Here is an 11,546-nt window from a genome sequence, read left to right as displayed (position 1 = left end):
GATTTTATCGTATATTAAAAGTTTAGAAAAAGAAGAAGAAGAAATGGAAAAAGTATAAAAGATGGAGATAAGTAAATAGTAGTATTCATTTGTGTTGTTGTTGTTATTGTATAAATGTTTAGAAAAATACGGCTATCGTCTGTTTATTTCTTTTTGTTGCAATGCATAAATGTTTTTCTTCTTTTTTCTTTCACAAAAATGCACACCGTATATTTGCGTAAAATATTGCGGCAAAAATGATTATTATTTATATAATGAACATACATATATATATATATATATATTTACATAATCTAATTTATTATATTGTTATCGTTTCGTGCGAATTGTTTGCAATTATGTGTGCACGAAAACGAGTTAATCGTTTTAGGACACACGCACATTTTATTTGTGTAATCGACGAATGTGCATCCTGTGTGTTGTCCTATTTAGTAAATAATAGAATTGAAAAAAAAAAATCAAGATTTTTGTTATTAGCAACAATATAACGATAATGTGCTATACTAATTTGTGCAGCTATTATCGTTGCACTTTTTTTGTTACAATCAATGTAATTAATTGGTATTGCACAAAAAGTATCCCGAAACTCTGAACGCTTTCCTTCTCGACAATTACTACGTGCGTGTAATTTATTTATAATAATATTAATAATAATAATAATAATAATAAACGATAAAATAAATAAGAATGAATAACAGTAAAATGCGAATGGAGCGTTAGTCGAAATATTAAAATATTATACTTATATAAATTGTATTCTTATTATGGTGTCGTTTTCGTTGCGGATATATCGTCGTGTCGATAAACAAAAAATAATGTTAATTTTGAAAAAGAAAAAGAAAAGAAACAGTACCGAACTTCGATCGTATCGGCAATGAAATTTAAGATTTCGTATGTGAATAAGAAAAAGAAAAGAGAAAATAAGAAAGAAAAAGGGCATTAAAAAACTTCGGATACATTCGGATACATTAACTTTTGCAATTAGTATAAAGTATTCCTTCTTTAATTATTCATTCGTCGAAGGTATTATCTTAGTAATCGACGCGATTAAGATATATGTTAAGTAATTAAAAAATGACGAAAGTATTTTACGATTTAACGGTTGATCGCTAATTACAACAAAAAAAAATATGAGCCGTTCTCAGGGTCATAACGATTAACTTCACTTTAAATATTTCAATTTCAGTACCAATAAATTTCTATCGATACTTAATTATTTTCTATTTATAATTTATTTATTTAACAATTATAGAATTAATATAATAATTAAATAACAAATGTTTAAATGGCTGGTTTAATAAATAACACGACAATTTTTATGTTGTTTTATTATCTATTAAATTTTATTTTAATAATTTTTCTATTATAAAACAAATAATTGATACTTAATTATAATTATATACTTGATTAAAATATAATATTTGTTAATAATTTTTGGATTGGTGTGGAGTTAATCAATTTGACAAATGAACATGCTCGAATTTAATTATTAATCAATCGATTACAAAATTTCATTCTTTCTTCGGATAGAGAAAACATAAAATTTCTCTCATCGATAAGAATGAAACGCGAGTAGCGAAATATTTATTCGTATCACGCAGGCGTGTCGACGATCGGTACTTGTGTTTGTAATCATTGAAACGAATTTGTATTTTTCTCCAACGACGTCAAATAATAATTATAACATTTAAAACAAAACAAAAATCGAGTCGTTACGCGAGAAAGCCTTTACAATACTAATTAATAATAATAATTAATAATAATAATTAATAATAATAATAATCGGACGCGCAGTTAGACGCGTGCGATCGTTCTGACAGAAATAATTGTATATACAAAAAAAGAAAAGAAAAAAAAAGAAAAACTGAACCGACCTATGCCTAATTGTATCTATGTAATTATTTATGTGTATATTATACTTTATCATCTATATATATACATATATATATTAATTATGTGCATAAACGCATTCGACTCGATTTAAACGATCGATCTATTCGATTTTCGACGTTTCTCTGTATGGATAAAAAAAAAAGAAAAGTGACAAGAAAGTATACTGCAACTGTTGTTAATCGTTATGCAATTATTGAATGTATTTAAGTGTATGCAAATCCAACAAATAATTAATCAGTTGAAAATAATGCGAGTCTAATGACAACGCGTTTCATTTTTTCGCGCGTTGATTTCCGATTGGTCGATTTATTTTTTCTTAACATCGTAATACGCAAGCGCACCGACAGATGACACCACCGTGTCAATTAGTTGACGGCAACTGATGGCGCGCGCGTTTTTTTAAAAATTCGAACGAATTTTATTACGATTTTCAAATCTTTCGATTACGTGAAAATTTCGTAAGTAATAATAATCGTTATATTTATTATCTTCCATAACATGTTTTATTATATCATATATTAATCTGATTAGGTTCGTGATGAAGATGATGATGATGATGATACATGAAGATAAACTGTTTGCGGTTGGTAGCAGAGAGGGTGGGTGCAGTTGAAGACAACAAAAAAAATGGTAAAAAAAAAGGATTAAGAAAAAAAAAAAAAGAGAGAAGAACGGAGAGGACAGGTAAGGAAAGTCCAAGGGCACGTATAGCTTACGTACTTGGGCTCCATTATGAGGTGAAGGCATGTCGAAATTATCATACATATTGGTTAGCCTGATGCCGACACGATGATACGCTCGAAGGTTCCGAAACGTCCGATTATTTAAACAAACGCGTACGATAGGATCACTGTAGAGAGAGTCCACACCCACTTCTTAAAAGAAATTTCCTTCTCGAGATGGAACGAGGGAATCCTGAGAGAGAGAGAGAGAAAGAGAGAGATCCATCGAACCCAATATTTACTTTTCAGATCGCAAAACTCAACGGTTACGTTGTTGCATTTTTTTTTTCTATATCTTTATATAGAAACATTGTTTCAATCGAATAAAAATATAACCGCGCAAGTTTTAGTTTTTTATTTTTAGTTTTCTACAATTTATTTTCTCTTATATAAGAAAGAATATTTATTTCTATAAACTTTAATATCATAAATCAAAGGAGTTTTAAGCATCGTTAATCAAATCTTTTTTAAAAAAAAAAGAAATCTATCCATCATCACAACGGAAGAAAAAAGAAGAAAAAAAAGAAACAAAATCTAGTATCTCGTTGCAGGTTTGTGTTCACTTTGTATATTATTATTATATTCATTTAAATTTGATTTTTCAAACTATATAATAGTATTCACAAGAGAGAGAGAGAGAGATAGGAAGAATCCCTATGGGACGATGGATCCCTAAGGGACAAACAACAGCTATATAGGAGGAGAAGAAAGTAAATCGTTGAAACTCACCCTTGACGCGCCCTTCGTCGTCTGACGCACCGAAACCGAAAATTAAATGTCTCGTACGAGGATATTACCGCGACTACTGCGATAAGCACGTTTTGCTCTCATACATGAATAATATACGAGAGTGGGTAGTAAAGGATAGAAAATATTCTCCCTCGAAAAGCTTTCCTTTCGTTGACGCCCACTTTCCGCATCCTTTAACCACTTCCTAAAGCCCTTTCGAATATCGTAATCGTGTTACCATCATTAATTCATTACAACGAATCATCGTTTTCTTTCTCGTGATTACGTACACATATTACATTCAAAATAAACGCTTTTTTACCGAGCCTACAAGCCTCCCCACCCCTATTTAAACGTCCAATCGTTTATCAATTACGCACGTTGTGGGCCCCAAAAACCAAAACCACCCGCAATCGTTTTCTTCCTAATAAATTCCCACGTAAATTACAATTTATTAAATGAAATAAATTTACAGGCTCTTACCATTATTTAAAGGATTATCTTTAGAAACGTGTCTAGTCTTTTCTTTTATCCTAATTTTAGTTAAATCCAATTAAATTAATTTTAATAATTAACTTTTATAACATCACTTCTAATTTTTCTATAATTAAAACTAGAAACCGAACAAACGTAGTTTAAATTTGTCTCCAATTTATAAAACGACATTATCGATGATTCTAAATGAACTAAAAAATTAAAAAATGGTTATATTTTTCTTAGAAATTTGGATAGGAGGAGGGGTATTAAAAAAAAAAAAAGTAAAAAGATAAAAAGAGTAAAAACGAGTGGACAAATTTGGGATATCATCGAGACGACGAAATGTGACACGGATGATTGGTAAAGGGAGAAGGGTGGTGGTGAAAGGGGAGGAAGAAGGGAGAGGAGGGTCGGGAGGGGGGAAAGGGAGAATAAATTCCGTTTGGCGCTACAATACACCATATTTATATATGCAGACAACGTATCGGTTCGTCGTGGCGGCTAACCAAAGACTCCTGTCTTTGGTGTACTCGCTTACGAAATGATGATACACGAAATACGAGATGAGAAAGAAAGAGAAAGAGAGGAATAAACTTGATCGTTTACCGTTTACAAGATCAATTCTCAAGCACATTTGTCTTGGCCATTTGTTATTCCTTCGTTGATCCTTGGAATTGGAATTTGAACACAACGTTTGAATGATCAATCAATTCTGTTTGTTATCCATGATCTTTGATCTGAATAGAAAATTATAACGAAATCGTAAAACGAATATTATAATGATAATAGTAATAATATATATCGATCTAATATAGATTTATTATATATTTGTTTAAAAAAATGGTTTTTAAGATATTTTAAATGATCGATTATAAACAGAGTCATTAGTAATGTACTAACTCTCGTTAGAATTTTATTTGAATATTTGATAATTATTGTCAGGTATAATATAATTGTAGAACGGGAATATTATTATTATTATTATTATTATCTGTGATTTTTAATCGAGATCATAATACCAGAACTATTATATACATTAAATGATATTGTTAATGAAACTAATCGATCAAAAATGTATAATAAAATCAGATTCGATCTTTAAATTATAAAATATGTTTAACGAATGAAATATATGTATGTATATCGTTAGTTAGAAATTAGATAATTCAAATTCGCGTTATAACAAGTGATATAACTTAATCGTTTTCTTCATTAACACCGTTATTATTTTTCGTAGTTATCTTAGTTGTGTTGTTTAATCGAGTATTTTAGATTTTTGTTTGGTCATCGGGTATCATTTAGAGATTGGGATAAAAGGAACGACGAACGGACCCAGTTTAAAGAGCAAAACCAAGATTGAATGGCCGAGCCTAAAAACTTGAACGCCCACTCAATACTGCGATCCGATCTATTCTATGAGTTCGAACCTTTCTAAATCACAAATCGATCTTTCTTTCATTCTTTTTATTTTTATTTTTCTTGCTAAGTCAAGTTCTTCCTATCCACAACACAACAACCTTTATTCTTATCGTAACCGATCGGTGTTTTTCGAATAACGCTTTACACGCAACGCCAAATCGTTTTCTTGTAAGTACTTACGCTGATATACCTGGTAATAAGAACTCGATCGTGATAAGGAAAGAAAAAAAATATGAAGAAGAAGAAGAAGAAGAAGGGAGGTAGGTGGTCATTTTTATTCTAAATTGTTTTTTTTACTACGTGTACGGTGGAATGTTCTTTTTTTTGTACCACCTTTATCCCAAATCTAAATGAAAATTATCTAACCGTTAATTATATTATTTATAATATAATATAATATATTAATATTAATAATAAATATTAATAATATATTTTAAATTTATATTAAATTATCTAATTATATATGTTTCTCTAATTAAATTTATATAAATCATTTTTTATATATATTTATTTATTTATTTATTACACGTGTTATGATTTTTTAGAGATTTAATCGTATGAAGTGTGAACAATTTTGTAACCGTGTTACTACGATGAAATATAAATTATTTCTTAATAATCATTCTAGTTTGTTTAAAATAAAGGTATACAATTTCTATGTAAGTGAATTCTATGCAAGTTTCTATGAACTTGCATTTCCTATGCAAGTTGATCATTTAGATTATTTCAAATCAAATTTATTGAAAAACAGTTTTAAAACATTTTATGTTAGATTATTTATTTTTATTTATTTTTTTTTGATAGAAATCATTAACGATACAACATTGTCCTCTCATTTTTTTTTCTTCTTGAAGAAGATAAAAAAAAAGAAAGAAAATTAGGAAATGTATGGGACGTAGGAATAGGAGAAAACGTGGTATGGGATGCTGACTCGTAGTCGAACTTTCGCGTTTTCCCTCAAACCACCCACACACTTTTCGTTTACAGCTGCAGGCGAATCGAATAGACTGGACCCTCTCTTTATTTCTTTATTTTCTTTTCTTTCTCTCCTTTTATTCTTCGACTTCTGGACCACATTTTCTTTCTTTCTCGTTTTCTCATCGACTGTTTCCATGGTGGGTCGATCTTTCGGGCGTAGAAACGATAAAAAACAGTCCAGTCAGCAGGGCGTGTACCATCCATGCCAAACCATGGCAAGCAAGGGTTTCCTTCATTTCCTCTAAGAGAAGATCACTTCCGTTACCATTTCGTTTAGTTTAGTTTCGTTTACAAAATTCTATCCGCAATTTGTGATAATCGTATTGTATCTCGTTTAATTCTAACCCTTAACAAATAACCACAAACTTCTTCCTTTTATTTCCATACTTTTATCTTTTTTCTTGTCATCGTTAATATAAATTTCTTCAAGAAACATTTTTATTTTATTATTAATTTTTTTGTTATAGGATACCTTAGAAAGTATCGTGAAATAGATCTTTATTGTTGTATATACGATTGTACCAGTTCAAAGGGTTAATCCGATCAACGCTTACCACGCAACTTTCAACTTTCAATATTAAATTATTCTCAACACATACACAGAGACACATAAAGTGTTTTCCAGTTTGTTCTGAGCTACTACTACAAAGGGGAGGTACCAATGCAACCTTTGCAAACCCTTACTTCCTTCATCCTGATATCGTAATTCTTTCGATGTCCAAAATAACTGTTTATCTTTAATGAAAATGAAAATGAAAAGAACAAAATAAAAGAAAACTTAAATAAATATTTAATTCAACTATCGTGTTGTGGTTCTTTTTGGACAATTAATTTATCTTCCTTTTGCAAATGAATACATACGTTCTGTATATTTCAATTCCAAATTAAATTTCACTTAATAATTGTCTATTACAGATTAATCAAAGAAGAAGAAGAAGAAGAAGAAACAAAATGAAATAAATATTTAATCCAACAATTGTGTGTTTTGTACAATCAATTTCTTCCCTTATTTTGCATAGATAAAAGAAAATATATTTTATTTTATCAAACCTTACTTTTTCTTCTTCATCTACAAATATACAAATACATACAAAACCCTATACACATTATACACCCTATTTATTTATTTTTCATTATCACACCCCAAATACATATATATATATATTTTATTCCAAAATCAAATTATACCCAACGACAATTATCTATTACCGATTAAATCGAAGAAAAAAGAAATAAGAACAACAGGAAAAACCACCCCCCAAAACCAAAAAAAAAAAAGAGGAATTTCTCTTAGAAAAATTCTCGTTAGAGTTAGAGTCGATTTCATTTGAAGGGGTAGCGGAGGGATGCGAAGAGTACAGGGAGTGCTAGGGGGTTGAAATGGTGAAAAGGTGAACGAGGAAAAGAGGGGTTGCACCCGAAGAGGTTGCTGGTTCGTTGCTGCTGCTGCTGGTAGTCGAGATATCAGTATCAACGCGGTGTAATCAGCGAACCACGCCCATTGGCACGATGCTCGTTCAGTTCCGCCCACTACGGCAATTACACCCTCGAGTCACCCACTGGAGGGGAACATTAAACTCTCCTCTTTCCCTTCCCCCCTTCTACCACTTTCCCTTCTCTCTACCATTCGATCCTAAACTCTCGACTCTTGATTTTTGTTCTTTTTTCTATGGTTTTTTTTTTGATTCTCTCCTTTCTTCCTACATTTGATATATACCACCACCCACCCCCCTCATACCATACCATGTCCCCTGTTCATTTCTGTTTTCTTCTTCTTATTCTTTTTATTCTTATCATCATCACGTTACTTGCTTGCCAAAAACAGAATCTTACTTATATTACCCGATGATTAATGCACATTGGTTGCATTTATCATTTAAATCCTTTGCAAAATTGTATTTCACAATTGTTTATTAGATTTTGATTATAACAACGTGTGATCCCTGTTGTAATTTGTTTTAATTAATCTACGACTAGACGGTGGTGGTGGTGGAATCGATAAAAGGGGAGGAGTGCATTCTCGAAAGCCCCATTTCCCACAGTCCACATGGTTCCCTCAGTCAAGAACCGAGAATGATTTTCCCTATTTTCAGACGAATACCCAGCAGACCGACCCCAACCCCCTCCGACCACCACCCCACATTAAATCGGCTAAGAAAAATTGTAATTTTTCGAGTGTGCGCAACGAATCGTCATTGAGCACGCGTCGTTAAATGCAACACGCATACCGGGATACGCGTGTGCGTGTGTGTACCTTTTTTTTTTAATTTCATTTATTTTAATGTGCGTTGGAATTATTTTTATCAAAATATAGTTCAATTATATTAGATCTTTGTGTGTGTGTGTGTGTGTGTTAAGATCAACTAGTAGGAAAAAAAAAGATATCATCGAAAAACTTTCTTTCATTCTCGATTCCGCCCACGCATCGAACTCACTCGTTTCTATCTTGTTAGAATAATTCTTTCTTGTTTTTTTTTTATTTATTGTGTTAATTGTTTATTACACAACGAATTGTCTGTTCCCTATCGTTATTTTTTTGTTCATACGGTTAAATGATAATAAATTTCATTTCTTTTCCCTTTCACTCCCCCCTACGTTTTCCCCCTCTCCCCACCCAGTGTCACCCTTCTCTTTCAATTCTTCGCGCATAATTGTTCAGGAAACGTTAGCGGTAAGTGGATTGAATGGGAAATGTTATTCCGGAAGGACATCATCTTCGTAAAGATGATAAATCGATACGGAACTGTATTTGTCCAAAGTGATGTTAAGTATTTTATCAATGTTTTCATTCATTCGTACGTTCCACACTTGAAATAAAATCAAATATTATATAAAAGACCCTCTTAACGTTACTAACAAATCTATCGGTAAAAAAATGAATATTAAAAATGAACAAATTATACGAAATTATAATATACCTGATATTGTGTAAGAAGAATTTAGAAAGTGTTAAAAAATTGTAAGAAAATTATTCATTCTATTTGACAAACAAACAATCATTTACTTAAACGTTACAATAAAATTGAACAAACCTAAAGATAAAATGTTCGAAAATAATTAAATAAAATTAACACTAAACGTATCTCTCTCATGATTGGTCAATTTCAAAGAAATTGCAAAGATGCACAATTTACAGCATTGCATTCTCTAACATTTTTTGAAGTTTACATGCTAAATTTATAATTTGATATGGTATTCTGCGCGTAGACAAAAGAATGTACTTTAATTTAATATAAAAATCATTAAAATCCATTTGCTAAAAGTATAAAAAATATTTGCCGAAACTTTTCAAAGAAATTGCAAAGATACACAATTTACAGCATTGCATTCTCTGACATTTTCTGAACTTTACATGCTAAATTTATAACTCGATATGGTGTTCTACTCGTAGACAAAAGAGTGTACTTTAATTTAATATAAGTTTTATTAAAATTTATTCACTTTTAGTATAAAAAATAATTACCAAAACTTTTCAAAGCATTTGCAAAGTTGTACAATTTATAGCATTGCAATCTCTGATAACGTTAACACATATATCATAAAACATGATTTTTTGAAGATGGGTCATATGATTTCTTATGATAAAAGCTCAATAAGTTTAGTATCAAGAAACAAAATTAGGATAAGAACACTACTAGCAGTGCATAAATGATATCATAAAATATATAATTGTTCGAAGATGGGTCATATGATCTCTTATGATAGAAATTCAGTACGTTTAGTATTATTAACAAACAAAATTAGGATAAGAACAGTACTAGCACAAATAGAAAAGTCAAAGTAAAGAATATTTGATCATTATGTTCATTTATTATATTTTCAAGGTTTACTAAAAATCATTCTGTCCCTTTAGCGTTCTCTCATTGAACTTATGATGGAATAGAATAGAATAGAAGGAAGAAAGGAAGGAATAAAGGAAGGAAGGAAGGAAGGAAGGAAAGAACGATTGTGGTACGTCGTCTAGGTCGTACGTTATGCTCGAGGGGAACCGCTTCTCAGTGTCCTCTGGTAGGCGTGTCAGAATTGGGAGATGATTTATTCTTTGCGAAGCGGGTAACTGCCGAGATCGTCGACTAAACGACCACGGTCTTTCGTGTATTAACCGTAATGCACTCTGCTTCGCCATTGTGTACACTCAATACCAGAGTTTCTCTATACCTAGTAGAACATTTTCCTATAGAAACAACTTTCGACTTATTTCTTTCTCGGATCCCTCAACGACTCCTTCCTTCCTTCATTCGAAAATATTTTCAGTTACTTTTTTAGAATTTATCTTACCCTAAGATTTATACAACAATCGTTTTTTATAATCTTATCGCACACACTGAAACTTTACAAATTATTTTCCACGATTATAAAATATTCCGATGAATCAATTGTAGATTTGAAATTAGTTAAATTTTAAATGGATAATTAGGAGAGGATTAGAAAAACAAGAGTATCTATTATTTGTACATCTTTCTTCTCTTCTTGATATTCAATTTACCTAATAGATATTTCGATTATAGGAACAACTTTTTGGTTAAACTAGTATTGGATATACTTAATACCAATTTAACTAGTGAACTTTTTCTTAGGAACAATTGATATTGATAAACTATCAAAGTAAACGTTTTCTTATGAACAACATTTTGTTTGAACAGTTACCGATACATTAAATAAACGATTTATACATTGAGATGAGAGAAACCTAAATCTTATTATTCAAATTCTAATAAACCATTTGTTAAATTAGCCAAATGTTAAGTGGAAAATTAGTAGGATTAAAAAAAAAATGAGGAGATTTACTATTCGTACGCCCTTTCTTTGATACGTGATGTATATACATATATATATGTGTGTGTGTGAGAGAGAAAGGAAAGGTTTTTGTGTCGTTTTAGGTTCGAGACGGCATATGGGGTCACGCCCACGAGGTGCTGCTGTTCTCGACCGACAAATTTTCACATTGCTGCATCCCGTCCCCCTTCTCTTCTCTTCTCCTCTCCTCTCCTCTCCTCTCTTCTTTTCAAAAGCAAACCTTATAGCACGCGCCGTAGTAACACTATAACAACAGCCTGCGAAAATGCTAGTCCGCAACCCTGCGGTGTTATCCCGATAATTTCCAACGACGAGGTGATCCCGTGGGAGCCTAACGTTTAACCTTCGACTTAGAAAAGTTGACAAAAGGTTTAGGAAGACGATTCGATGCGACAATATACACGCACATACACACATACACATTGTATTTGATGCGATCAATTTGTCAAAACAATCTTCGTTTCTATCCAAATTATACTGCACCTTTCTTCTTCAATTAATAATAATAATAATAATAATAATAATAATAAT

The sequence above is a fragment of the Polistes canadensis genome, unplaced genomic scaffold (assembly GCF_001313835.1).
Source record: "Polistes canadensis isolate GaletaPanama2010 unplaced genomic scaffold, ASM131383v1 scaffold_301, whole genome shotgun sequence".
In the NCBI taxonomy this organism is placed as follows: domain Eukaryota; kingdom Metazoa; phylum Arthropoda; class Insecta; order Hymenoptera; family Vespidae; genus Polistes; species Polistes canadensis.
Note: the sequence above shows the minus strand (reverse complement) of the source record.